Source organism: Neophocaena asiaeorientalis, unplaced genomic scaffold (genome assembly GCF_003031525.2).
Source record: "Neophocaena asiaeorientalis asiaeorientalis breed wild unplaced genomic scaffold, Neophocaena_asiaeorientalis_V1.1 scaffold125, whole genome shotgun sequence".
In the NCBI taxonomy this organism is placed as follows: Eukaryota; Metazoa; Chordata; class Mammalia; order Artiodactyla; family Phocoenidae; genus Neophocaena; species Neophocaena asiaeorientalis.
In genome coordinates this window covers 4412317-4426771 of record NW_020174425.1, presented here as the reverse complement: position 1 = coordinate 4426771, position 14455 = coordinate 4412317, and the positions used below count along the sequence as shown (strand labels likewise).

Sequence of the window (14455 nt, the reverse complement as noted above, 5' to 3'; positions counted from 1 at the left end):
GAACTGATCGGCTTAGCCCAAATTGATGGCCAGAAAATCATGAGCAAATGAAATTGTTGTTGTTTTAAGCCACTATATTTTGAGCTAATTTACTATCAAGGAAGAGAAAATTAACACATTAGAATATTTATAAATTATTTCAAGTGAACAGTCAAGTGATTTTATAGGTGAAAAAATATTATTTGTTTATTCTATTCTAATACTGTCCACATCTTGCAGGTTCAAGTGCTTAGTGGGGGGGAAAAAGGCAAAGATATGTCCCCTTGATGTGAAAAACTGAAGTTTTATTTAAAGCATAAAGATATTCTAAAGAGAAATATCTTTTTTTGTACCTGAAATAGTCAAGTAAAGACTCCACTTTTTAAAAGTTGTTTTAGAACCCCTGCCCCCAGTTTTTTGCTTATTCACACACACACACACACACACACACGCACACACGCGCGCACGCGCACACACACACACACACACACACACACCACTTTCTCTAAACTTACTAAGTAAAATTCCCTATTTGGCAACTTTCCCAGAACAATAACTATAAATATGCACTGAAGTTTGTTTTATTCTAGATAATTTGTCATGCCTTCCTCCACCATAGCCATTTCTTGCCAAACATTAGTCAGATGTGTGTAAATAAATGACTAAATGCAACTTTTTAATAGACTGCATAAAAAGGAAGGTGAGGAGTTACAATTTTAATTTCTTCTTTACATATATATGTGTTTATGTATATATATATACACACACACACATCTATGTCTTAAATTAAGAAAGATATGTAATGTACCCTCATCTTTATTTCTATTTATCATCATTTGGCCTGAGGGCCAAAATCTAGTTTTGAAAATAATTTTTTTTGCATTCTTGTCATTTTCAAGTATTCTTTATTGGGGAAAGTCACTCGTTAAATGTGTTCATTAAGTGATAAAATTCTTTTCCTGAAGTCCTATGTATATGTAAGGATTTGGGGAGAACTTTAAAGGTCTTGTTGTAGGCTTTGTTATTACTAAATATTGGATCAACATAAAACTAACAGTCATAGCATTTAAAACTAGCAATAATATACTAAAATAAGATGTTTAATAGACAGCTGATATAGAATGGTCTTAATTAGATATAATAGATACTTTTATATAAGTTTTGTTCTCAAGCTTTAAATGTATAGACCACCATCTGTCTACTACATTTAGAATTAAAAGATTACCTGTAATATGAAACTAGAAAAACTTTTATACCAGGATATCATACAATAATAATAATACAGAGCTATTTCACTTACGGACATATATGTGAAACCCCAACTAGTTATTAATAAATATTGTTTTGTTAAATATTATATTCATCATATCTTTAATTGGATAAATTTAATTTAAATGAATGGTTTATTTAAAAATTATCATCTCTAAGTAGGTTTATATAAGTATGCAAATGATTTAATATCATAAACTATAATATTATATCAGTTGGCCAAGAAAACCACATGCCATATCCACAGATGATAGAAAACTAGTGGATAAAATTTAAACCCTAAGTCCAATCTTAAAAAATAATCAAATTAGGAACAATATTATAATACTTTCATATGATATAAAAACATCTCTCAAGTTACATAGAAACATCTAATTTTTCCTTAACCTCTGGGACAACATAGAAAAAGTCACATCAGCATCATTTAAATGTATTTTTTCTGAAACTTCTGGCCACTAAAGTATGAAACAAAAATTTGAATAATAAAAGTTGTAAAGTAAAAAAGAGAATTATTAAACCATCATTGATATTTCTGATATAAAACAAAATATTTTAAAAACCCTGGTGCCAAAATAATTAAAAGATACATTTGAAACAAGGACTCCAAAAATTCACAGTAGCAACAAAAATATAAATCATCTAAGAATAAATTTAATAAAATATATGGAGAACCTATAACAAAGCCTCAGATACTTTCTGAGAAAGACAAAGAAGCTTCAAATAAACAGAGAGATATGCTGTGCTTTTAGATTATAAAATTGATATCAGAAAGGCATCAACTACTCAGTCTAATCCTTAAGTTTATGAAAAGTCCAAATCAAAATACCAGTGGATTGTTTTCTATTAATAAATAATTTTATATTTTAAATTGAATGATAAACAGTTTAGAATAGTCAAAAAGTTTATAGGGACTTCCCTGGTGGCGCAGTGGTTAAGAATCTGCCTGACAATACAGGGGACACGGGTTTGATCTCCGGTCTGGGAAGATCCCAAATGCCACAGAGCAACTAAGCCCGTGTGCCACAACTACTGAGCCTGTGCTCTAGAGCCCGTGAGCCACAACTACTGAGCCCGCAAGCCTAGAGCCTGTGCTTCACAACAAGAGAAGCCACCGCAATGAGAAGCCTGCACACCGTAACGAAGAGTAGCTCTGCTAGCTGCAACTAGAGAAAGCTCACGTGCAGCAACAAAGACCCAACACAGGCAAAAATAAATAAGATAAATTTATGAAAAAGTTTATAAAAGGAAGATGGACAAAGGAGAACCAATTAACAACAAAGGGACTGCCAAACAACAAAATCTTCCCGCTCAGGTATTTAATGCAAGTAACAGGCAAAAGCCAAACATGTATTTAATATAAAAATAAAATCAAAATAGACTTTACATTTTTTGAAATGAATAAAACTTTATTGCAGAGCTTGTGTGGAAATTTACAAACTTAAATATCTTTATTGTAAAATAAGAAAAAATTAAAATAACTCAAGAAACACATAAACTCAAGGAGTTAGAAAAATATGACAAGATAAACCTTAAAATTAAAGAAATATGAACCTATACTGACATGAAGGAAAATCACAGGGTATAACTCATCAACAAAACCAGAATATTTTATCAGAAAACCTATATAACTTAAGCAGCTGCACAGACATTTATGAGCTAAGAAAATGGTGAAAAAATAAATATTTCAAAAAGGAAAGCAGATAAATGTAAGACAAATGAAACAACATTTATAAAAAAGATAGAACCAGAGTAAATGCTATCTACAAGAAACCCTTACATACAGAGTGGTTAAAAGTAAAAGGATGTAAAATGATATACCAGGGCATTCCAAATAAGGAAAGAATAAGACATAAACCCTGAGGTAGAAAATGCCTGATGTGCTTAGGAATAGGCAGGGAGGCATCAAGGGAATTAGAGAGGTAGGCAGAAGGGGATGGGGCGGTGGGGAGAGGGAGGTGGCAGTTCACCCAGGGCCTTATACAAATTGTTAATGTTTTTTAATTGGATTTGCATATACGTGTATATTTTTTTGAGTTTGAATTGAATGATTATTTTTATGGCCTAATACGTCGGCAATTTTTGTGACTGTTTTAAAAGCAATCTATGTTTTCCATTTTTACTGTAGAGGGTTTTCTATTTCTCAGTAGAGTTTGTGAGATGTATTGATAGGCAGATAGACAAAGATAGATAGATAGATAGATAGATAGACAGAAGGACAGGCAGATGGGTGGTAGATAGAAAATTACTTCATTAAATACATTGAATGTTTGTAACATCTTTATTTGTGGTCTGCTCAAACTCTGATGGACTGAGAGTAGTGAGTTAACATTTTCTTCTGCTAGTTTCTTTGTTTCTATTTCTCTCACATCTCCTGTAATGTCTGCTTACTACGCTACTATGGTATTTCATACATTAATACACATAACTGTATATCTTCAATGTGAATTGTTCCCTTAATCATTATGGCGTACCCTTTGGCTTGATATTAAGATTGCAACTCCTACATTTTTCTGTTCGTATATTTGCATTTGATGATATACATTTACACATCCTTTTAAAAACATGTATTTTAACATTCCTCAATTTCTCCCTCTCTTGTTTCTAGTGGTTCTTCATTATAGAGAAAACTTAGGTTTTTCTTTGAGATCAAATCTGAGAGGAATTCTTCTGCCATAATGTTTCCAGTAACCCTTTGGTTGGCTGAAGTTCATCCTTTAAAATTATCTTCCATAGGTTCATGGGAATAATATTTTCTCAGATAATGCATGTTCAAAACTGTCTGTCTGCAGTCTTCACACCAGAATGAGAGTTTGATTGGATATAAATCTCATGCCTCCTTCACATGAACATCTTGTAAGTTTTGCTCTCCTGTCTTCCTGCAACGAATGTCACTGCGGCAAAGTCTGTGGACAGCCTCATTGTTCTCAACACATAAATGCTTGATCCTTTTGTTTGCCTGTCTGAAAGATCCATTCTCTACTTTTAACGTCCAGTATATTTACAAGTTTGTGTCTCACTATTGACTTTTGGGTGTAAAATTTGCAGGATGTGGTACATGGTGCATTCTTATATTTAGACTCAAGTTTTCTTGAATTCTACTTTAAAATATTTCTTTCACTCTTTTTCTCTTTTCTCTCTTTTTTCCCCCCCTTTGGAGACTCTTTTTTCTTCCTTAAGGAGGAGTACATTGTTTCTCCTTTGCTTGTCTTCTATAGCTACCATTTTTATACCAGTTTTTTCCATTTCACCCTGCACATTCTCAGCCAGAAATCAGCCCCGGTAGGCCTACATCTTAACTAACGTTCTTGAAGAAACGGGATGTAACTTTTGCAATTCAGTGTGAACCCATCAACTTCCAATGTATTTTTGCTTGTGTTTTCTTAGATCTAATTCTTGACAGTTCTCAAGCTGCCAATCTCATCGTTTTGCTAAAAAAGGGAGTTTGTGGTATCATTTTTGTTTGCTGTTTTTTTACGCTGAGTTCCAGAAGGAGAAGGTGGAAGATATTGAGCTTATACCTTCATATTCATAATGGAAATCCTCATGAGTGATTTTTATAGGGAGAAAAGGATACTTAAGGAGTTTGATTTTTTATAATTTCATTGAAGTATATGTACAGAATGTGCAAAAATAATGTTTGCAACTCTATTAATATTAAGTACAAAGTGAGACAACCTGGATAACCAGCACTTACAAAGAAGAAAATAACCTGAACCCTAGAAGCCTTCATGCACAGCCTTTGAGTCAATAGCCCACCCCCACTACTTAATTTTTTTTTTTTCTGCGGTACGCGGGCTTCTCACTCTTGTGGCCTCTCCTGTTGCAGAGCACAGGCTCCAGATGCGCAGGCTCAGCGGCCATGGCTCACGGGCCCAGCCACTCCATGGCATGTGGGATCTTCCTGGACCGGGGCACAAGCCCATGTCCCCTGCATCAGCAGGCAGACTCCCAACCACTGCACCACCAGGGAAGCCCACTACTTAATTTTAATGCTTTTTAATTATTTAGCGTTTGATGATTTTCATTTTTCTGCATTTCTAAGTTCTTTATTGACTTTTCTAATCAGAAAAAATTAAAATAAGTTATATGCAAAACTAAAAACAAATTCTTTTCCCCTTCCTTTTAACAAAATCCTTTTAATTAAGAATAGTTATTTCTTGATAAACTGTGAAACTCTGCCTTAGCTACTATGTTTGGTTGGATTGTAGGAACAGAATACAAGGTATCAACTGTGAACAAACAAAACACCTTAATGACTCTAGGGCCGATGCGATACTATCAATCTCATCAGCAACACTAGTGATGCCTACACCTACTGAGATTTATCTCTGCCGTGTAATTGCACCTTCCTCCTGACAGACAATATCAAACTCAAACCTTTAAAGAAAATCACATGAATCTATATGCATAGAATAGAGGAAGATCCTCATGGGTGCTACACGAGTATCTGTCCTGCATTTAGTTGTTACATTTTGATGAGATTTATCCTCTTATAGCTGATTCTGTGTTATAATCAGTTGGGCTAACCAGAGGCCCTAGATTCTGATGCTGGGACAGCAGTGCTATGGACTCAAGCTAATATTTTACTCAATGGAAATCGTAACATGCTATTTCTCAAAACTGTTGCCTTCTAGCTTTTTTTTTTTTTTGCGGTACAGGGGCCTCTCACTGTTGTGGCCTCTCCCGTTGTGGAGCACAGGCTCTGGACGCGCAGGCTCAGCGGCCATGGCTCATGGGCGCAGCCGCTCCGCGGCATGTGGCATCTTCCTGGACCGGGACATGAACCCGTGTCCCCTGCATCGGCAGGCAGACTCTCAACCACTGTGCCACCAGGGAAGCCCGGCCTTCTAGTTTTTTAAAATACAGATCCTCCTGCTCCCAACAGGTCAGAAAAGTAGATTTTAAAAACAAAATTATGAGTTTAGAAGGGAGCTCTATTTGAAAAAATCAATGAGGCCCCTTTGGTCTACAAGGAATAATTGTAGCAGAGCACACTCACATATTATGGCCTTGACTTATTCCTGTTCTATTTGTTCTGCTTTGCCCTCTCCCTCACTTAAGAACTGAACTTCAGGAGTTGAGGTCTAAGCAACATAGCCTAGTTCACTATCACATATACCTCCATAGCTCACAGGTCACTTTCTTGTTTCTTGGAAAGAGAAGGCAGGCTTGTCTAATTGTCTGTCAAGCTGGTGAACTCCCACGGTTCCCCAGAGTGTAAGCTGAAATAAAATCTCTTCGCTATTGCCCTTTCCTTGCCAACACTAACATAATGGAGAGCATGTAAACAGTTGGCTGGACGGATTTTTACAGGGGTGAAGCAAAGCAAGAGCAGCTTTCACTCAGACAACCGAATCCGCACTCTATATGCAAATGTCCTGGCTTCCATTTCTGAGGCTTTTCATATTTCAGGGTGTGTAGTCTCATAATGCACTCACACTGCCCACAAGGCCAGAGCATGGGGCTCTCAGGTCCTACCAGAGGATTTCAATTTCACTGATTTTAGGTGACCTCTGCTTCAAAGCAAAAGCTGAACTCCAGAGCTGAAGTTTTTGGGAGAGTTCTTTGTTTGCCTTTTACCCTTCCGTTTCTAGACTCTCCAAAATGGGTTTAATTCTAGCTCTACCAAGGCTTTTGGTAAACCGACTGGACATTATGGGTCTAAAAAATATGTAGTTAATTATATATATCACTGCAAGTACTGTGCTGAGGAATGATCATACTGGCCTACAAATATGCACTGTGTGAACAGAAACAACAATCAAAAAAAACACAGAGGCAAGAGAATGATGCCAGGTTGGGCCTTTGTGTTGTCAATCTCTTTTGTAAGTAAAAATGTGACATGAGATTGTGACTGGAACTTGTAAATTTCATATTTTTCTTTCCTCCAGTACTAAATTGTCAATGTAGAGAAAATGTCCAATTTATAAAAAATATTCACTGTAACAAAATGTACCATCAGAGTAAGATTCTGTCATTTGCTTTAAAGGCAGAGATCTAAATTCAAAAGAAAACATTTATTCTCTACCCTCTGGTTATATTTGCAAACAGTAAGAGCTGAATGCCACCCTTATTACAGTGAATGACTATATGTGTATTTTCTTTAGTTCTTTGGACATGAAAATATCTGTTGCTTAATTCCAGGGATTTTTCAAATGTTTATATTTAAAAAATTATATTTTGTTTTGTATTTAGTTATAGAAATCCTGAGGTGGTGTTTATGTAATAGAAAATACTCTATTGTAAAGGAAACACTTCATTAATCAAATGTTTCCAAGGATATAGTTGTTAGATATCATGGGGAAAAATTCCAGATGCTTGAGAACACGTTTTAATTATAATGTATAGTGTTTATTATGAAGAGGAAAAATTTTTGAAAATTAAATTGGTACTACCTAAATGTATTGAATGTAAAACTAATAGTTTTATTTCATAAGTGATTAAATAACTACTTAATGTTCCTACCATGTGCCAGATATACCACAGTAGCAAAGAACTCACGACCTGAGCCACAACATGGACTGAGAACTTACTAATATATAAGAATTCTTAGAGGAGTGTGCAGTACTATAGTTGGTGTGGGAAATAGAAAAATTAAAACTTGGTCTCCTATCTCAAAGAATATTATTTAATAGGAGAGATGAAACATATATGCATGTAAAATATAAAACCAAGTATGGTAATGCAAAAAGAGAGGTTGAAGTGCTCAAAGAAAGTAGAGAAGTCAGAAAAAATTTCTGGGTTTAGGGACAGTATTGATTTCGTCAAATAAGTGACAGTGGTACCAGATATCTGGACCAGTAAAAGATCCCAGTAGGAGGAGATGAGATAAGGGATAGGGTATTCTTGGCAGGTGGAACAGCATGAGAATTACTCTTACTTGGCCAAATCACGTATGGAGTATTACAGTCAATTGCAGGCATTGATATTTATGGAAAATAATGACAAATGGAAACATCGTATAAGAAGAGGGTAGCCAGGATGGTAAGGTGATTTAAAAATCATGTGATATGGTGAATAGATGAAGGTTCAGAGGGTATTTGTACTAGAATGAAAGACAATTAATTAAAGGAGATGTGATAACTATCTTCACATACTTGAAAGTCATAATGTGAAAGAGGGATTAGCCGTAGTCTGCATGGTTCCAGAAACAGAGCTAGTATAAATAGTAGGAACTAGAGGGGAGATAGACTTCAACATAAGAAATACATTTCTAACAGTAAAAACTATCTGAAAACAGAAAGAACAACCTCAAAGGAAGACTTTCAAGCAAGGCAGCAGGGATAGTGGGTGGAACCACCATCAAGGTCCAACTCTTACAAGTTGTATAATCATTGCTGCTTAACTAAGCTTCTGTTTCCTCATCTCTAAAATGGGAAAATTAATTAATTTTCAAAGGGCCATTGTGAGTATTTGGTGAGTGCTTAACCTATATAGTGCCTGACATCAATGCTCTATAAATTTAGCAAGCCAAAGGCTGGGTGGTCTCTTAACAAAAGTCATTATAGATGCAGATTGCAGCATAAAATGATAGCTTAAACCTGATCAAACTTGTGATCCTTCCACTTATTTGATTCTAAAGCAAATAAATGAAGAAAGTAGAGCTATTTAGAGATAATGAAGTTATGCAAATATGAAAAAAATAGGACATAAAGCTGATGGTTGCAAAAACAGAAGAGTTTTAAGAGTTGTAGCATGAATCAAGGTAGCCTAAGTGCCAACAAAGCCAAGAAAGTTCTCTACAAGAAACAGTATTAAATGGTGGACAGGTGTCAAGAAGTAGTACAATGGACTTTGTGAAAAGGTGTCTTGTTGGTAATTTTACCAAAGAGTTCATTTCAGAAGTCAGATTGCAACAGATTAAGAGATGACTAGAGTTGAGGATATGGAAGTAACTAGTGAACTGTACATTTCCTGAGAAGTGTATTTAGCATGTATCAGACAGTCTTTTAAACAACTAATGTAGTGGTTAAAGGAAGGACACCAAGCAGAAGTTCCAGCTGGGAGCAAGGTTAAAGGAAGTTGGAAAACACTGTTCTATAGACAGAGAAAAGGATTTACTAGGTAGCAAGAGATGAAGCTTCAGGAGAGGAAATACTCAGTGGGTAATTGATAAATAGAATCAGTTCTGGAATTAGACATTTCTCCAAGAAGTTCTGGTTCATTTTAATGGAAACAATATACAGACACCACAGCCCGGGCACTAGGAGTAATCTTTATTACTGGTGTATCCTTATTTCTGGGCTTATTCAGTGAAAATATAAATATAGATATAGATTAATATATAGACATAGATGCAGATAGTACCCAGCATATCATAAATACAAATTTCAATGTATATCTCTACCAACCTACTTTATCTTATCTATCTACCTACCTACCTACCTACCTACCCACCCAACCTAAATCCCCAAGTTCAGATCCATTTCCTAGAGTTATGGAAATAAAAACAAAAATAAATAAATGGGACCTAATTAAATTTAAAAGTTTTGCATAGCAAAGGAAATGATAAACAAAATGGAAAGACAACCTACGGAATGGGAAAAAATATTTGTAAATGATACAACTAACAAGGGATTAATTTCCAAAATACACAAACAGCTCATACAACTCAATATCAAAAAAATCAAACAACCCAATCAAAAAATGGGTAGAAGAACTAAATAGACATTTATTCAAATAAGACATACAGATAACTAACAGGCACATGAACAAATGCTCAACACTGCTAATTATTAGAGAAATTCAAATTAAAACTACCATGAGGTATCACCTCATACAAGTCAGAATGGTCATCATTAAAAAGTCTACAAATAATAAATGCTGAAGAGGGTATGAAGAAAAGGGAGCCCTCCTACAATGTTGGTGGGAATATAAGTTGGTGCAGCCACTATGGAAAACAGTATGGAGCTTCCTCAAAAAACTAAAAGTAGAGTTACCATATGACATTTTGTTTCTGAAACATATCCTTCAGTAGCTACTTTAGTAAAAATTTGCCAATCCTCACTCAAGTTTTTCTTTAATTTGACATGACTTTACTCCATCCTCGATCTTGAATCATCATTTTCTGGAGTATGAATTCTAGTTGAAAGTTATCTTCAACTTCTTTTGAGATATTACTTCATAATTTTCTACCTTCTACTGTTGCTGATAAAATATTAGCTGCCAGTCTGATTAATGCTTCTTTGTAGGCAATTCTTTTTTTCTCCCTGGCTGATTTAACTTGAAGTTTCACTATGTCTATGGTGGATTTCTTTTATCTTTCTTGTTTAAGTTAAGCTCCCCTCCTCTGCCTGTGAATTAGCAAATTTCATCCATTCTAGATCTTTAAATATTGCCCACCTAATACTCCTCATTCTCTAAAAGAATTCTGAATAGATATATGTTAGATGTTCTTGTAATGTATAATATTACCTATTGTCATCTCTTAATCTCTTTTATTATTTCCATTGCCTTGTTTCTCTACATTACACATAAGATAATTTCTTCAGGTATATCTTCCAGTGCATTAATTCTGTTTGAAATTTTCATTGAATTTTTAATTATAATAATTATATCTTTCATTTTAAAAAATGCTATTTTGTTCTCATAAGAAAATGAAATTTTTTCATTTGCAGTAACATGGATGGACTTGGAGACCACTAGGCTAAGTGAAATAAGTCAGACAGAGTAAGACAAATATAAGAGCAATATAGGGGTAGGGTATTAAGAAATACCAACTGTTAGGTATAAATTAAGCTACAAGGATATATTGGACTATAGCAATATTTTATAATAGCTATAAATGGAATATAACCTTAAAATTTTTGAGTCACTATATCACTAATATATAATATTGTATAGCAACTATACTTCAATTAAAAAAAGAATAAAAAATTATTTTTCTAAAACACTTTTCAACAATTGTGTTTACTTTATCTGTTTTCAACAGAATATTTATATATTTTCTGTTTATTAATGCATTTATATTTTATTTGATCAAACTGTTAGTCAGTTTTTAACGAAGCAAACACATGTATTTTAGATCATATGAATTTTGATCATATGAATTTTGAATTCTGATGTTGGAATTAGTTTTAAGTTTCAAATGTTTTAGCAAAGTGGAAAAAATAGCAGATACATTTTCAAATATGTTCCCTTGAGTTTCAACATTTATAAACACTATTTTTTTATTACAAGGATGACAAAGCATATAGGGACAGACTGTCCTCTTAATAGTAACAGGAAAGTGGTGAACTGATTTCAAAAAAGTGGTGGATTTCAGACGCTGCATAAACCTTCATTCCTGCAAAGGACTCAGGAAGACCTTTAGTCCTGATAGGTGGTGGTGTTCAATGCCTGCTTTCCAGTTTCCTTCTTCCTCACACCCCCTTCTTTTATTTCTTAATTTTCTTTCCCCTATAATGTTCCTGAGAGTTTCACACTGTCAAGAAGCTTTCTGTTTGCCATTTCCACCCCCACCTCCAGCCTCCCAGCTCAAGTCATCACAGAAAGAAGAGGGGAAGATTTCTACCACCAAAGTTGCTTCCATGAAATTTAAGATGATGCCTATTATATTTTACATGTAAGCCAATCACAATATTCAATATGGACAGTTTTTAATGTTAAAATTGCATATATATATTTATAGGTAAGTATATATAAGTTATATATATAATTATATCTATATAAATACACACACTATTTGGTAAAAAAGGAGTATATGGCAGTAGGTTGTTAATCAAAACTGGAATTAAATCTAATAGTTTTATAGGTTTTAAATTTCTCAGAATAGTAAAAAGATGAATTATATTCGGTTAAGCCACTAAAAGGTAACTCGAAGTCAATTCTCACATTTGATCTAGGCTAGACCATGAGAAAACTAGTAAAGCAGATGATTCTCAAAGAGGTAAAATAAAATCAACAACTACAAACTTCTATAATACTCAGTTGATTTAATACTAGATTTTACTTTGTATGCTGTCTCCCAGTTTATAGCAATTGTAAGTATCAAAACTCATTAAAAGAAACTCACAGTGTCTGTAGATGTGAACCTGAAAAAAAATGGCACAGTGTTGGATAATTTTATGTTATTATTGAAAAATGCAGAGGGAAATGAATAGAATTGTAATATTTTCTCTATAGATTAACAAACCAAGTTTATCATTAGATTTCACAGTCAACATCAGTTAGGATGACTTTCTAAGAATACAAAGTCCATGGAGGATGGAGGAAGTGTTTTGGCTGTTCAGCATCAGCACTGCCTTCATAAATAGTAATGGTAACTAAATCTATGACTCCTTGTCAAAGATGTATTTATTTTAACTCTTCAGTTCCCACCCCACCCTCAAATCTTAATACATTTCTTAAGGAATAGGTTTCATCTTTGCTCAGTCGGTTTTCGTTGCAATTACTGAATTCTCACAGTGTATTTTTAAACTTTTCTTAGAAGTGGATATTTTGGTGCAATGCATACAGACTACTCAGGGTTTTCTCTTAGTAACTACAGTTCTTGTAAAAAACATTTCACAATATGTAGAAAGCAAGCTATACCATTACAAAAAAATTCATAAAAATTAAGGGAACCTCTCAAGATACAGATTTAGCATCTCACATGTAATTTGTATCAATTCCATAATAGTTTCATAGTTACTTTTTTTTGTATACAGTCATCAGTTTAGTTCAGAAATATTGCTACTGGTGCAGTGATGAGTTCTTTTGTTCACCTTTGGAATAAGAGTTTAATTAAAAAATCAATCATATGTATATGTGTACATAATTGAAATAATTCTGAAGATCTAATATTGTGGTATTGATAAAGGTTGTTCTGAATGGTTAGAACTGAGTTGTTCACTTTTTGCCTTTTCACTTTATGCGTGTCTAAATTGTTTGAAATTTTAACAAAGGGTATGCACTATATTTGTAAATAAGAACAAAAATTAAAACCATTTCTTATCCAAAGCAAATTCTAAAACAAGTGTCATAAAGTCTACCCATAGCATTTATCTTATATTTAAGGCTTCTTTGGAAGTTATACTTTGAAAGTTTATGAAATCATTACCAGTTTATATTTCAAGACTGTTTTAAAAATGACTAAATTTGTAGAAAATCTGAAAATGGTAGATAGAGCTACCATGCTTGGTAAGAGAAATACTGTGGGAGCCATAAACATCATTTAAATTTTCTAGTAGCCACATTAAAAGTACAAATAAACATGTGAACTTAATTTTAAAAATGCATTCTATTTAGCCCCCTATGTCTAAATTATCATTTTAATGTGCAAGTAAAATACAAATCATTCATAAGTGAAATTAAACTCTTCCTTTTGTGCTAAGTCCTTGAAATCTAGTACATATTTCACACTTGAGGAACATCTTAAATCAGACCATCCATACCTCAAGTGCTAATAGCATATGGGGCCAGGGTCTCTCCTGGATAACAGAGAACTAAAAGGTAGAGAATTAAGCTTTTATGACAATTATTGGTACTTGCAGACTCCCAATAGAAACTTTCAGGTAACATGTTGTTTACCTGAAGATTTAAGAGTATTTCTTCTCAATTTCAAAATTTTCAGGTGGCATTTTTGTTAAAAATTATAATTTTTTAACATTAAAAAAATTTAGCCATTATACACTGTTTAATTGGCATTTAAATTTGATATAAACTAAAATTCTTATTTAAAAAGAAATTACTCAGAAAGAGTTGCTTCTAAAAATACAGGACTAGATAATTTGAGGAACTTTCCTCTAACAATATGAGTATATATTAGATAAATTACAAGAAATATATTTTGTAATGGCATGCTAAAAATCATGAAGAAAAATCTTCAAGGCAAGCAAAAAGTAACATAGTAAGCACAAGACAAATTACTATCTTGCAAAGATTACATTCTAGTAATCCTTATCATTTACATAGTTTAAATAAGGCTATCTTCCAATTTTTTTCAATTGTGCAACTGAGACAATAAACACATAAAGAGATAACTTATAATTAAATACCAAAAAGTGATCTGATGGAGAATAATACAGGGTAGTGTAACAGAAGTAGGCCAGTGTGGCTAGATTGGAGTGAGGGTGGCTGTCAGTGGTTGGAGACGACAAGGAAGAGATGGGCTAAAGTCAGGTTCTGTGATGATCTAGGGCATTGAAAGGAATTTGAATTGTGTTCTATTGGAATGGGAAGCCAGTTGAGGGCTCTGATGATTGGAATATAAATACTTTTATGTTTG

The 14455-nt window shown here is 33.7% G+C and overlaps 1 long non-coding RNA gene across 1 annotated transcript in view; it reads right to left on the bottom strand.

Moving 5' to 3' along the window:
• LOC112407397 (uncharacterized) overlaps positions 1-14455 on the bottom strand; it is a 65464-nt gene that overhangs the window by 20649 nt on the left and 30360 nt on the right. Inside the window, exon 4 of the long non-coding RNA XR_003004738.1 lies at positions 12263-12281. This is a non-coding gene — a long non-coding RNA (uncharacterized LOC112407397). The remainder of the gene's footprint in view (positions 1-12262; positions 12282-14455) is intronic.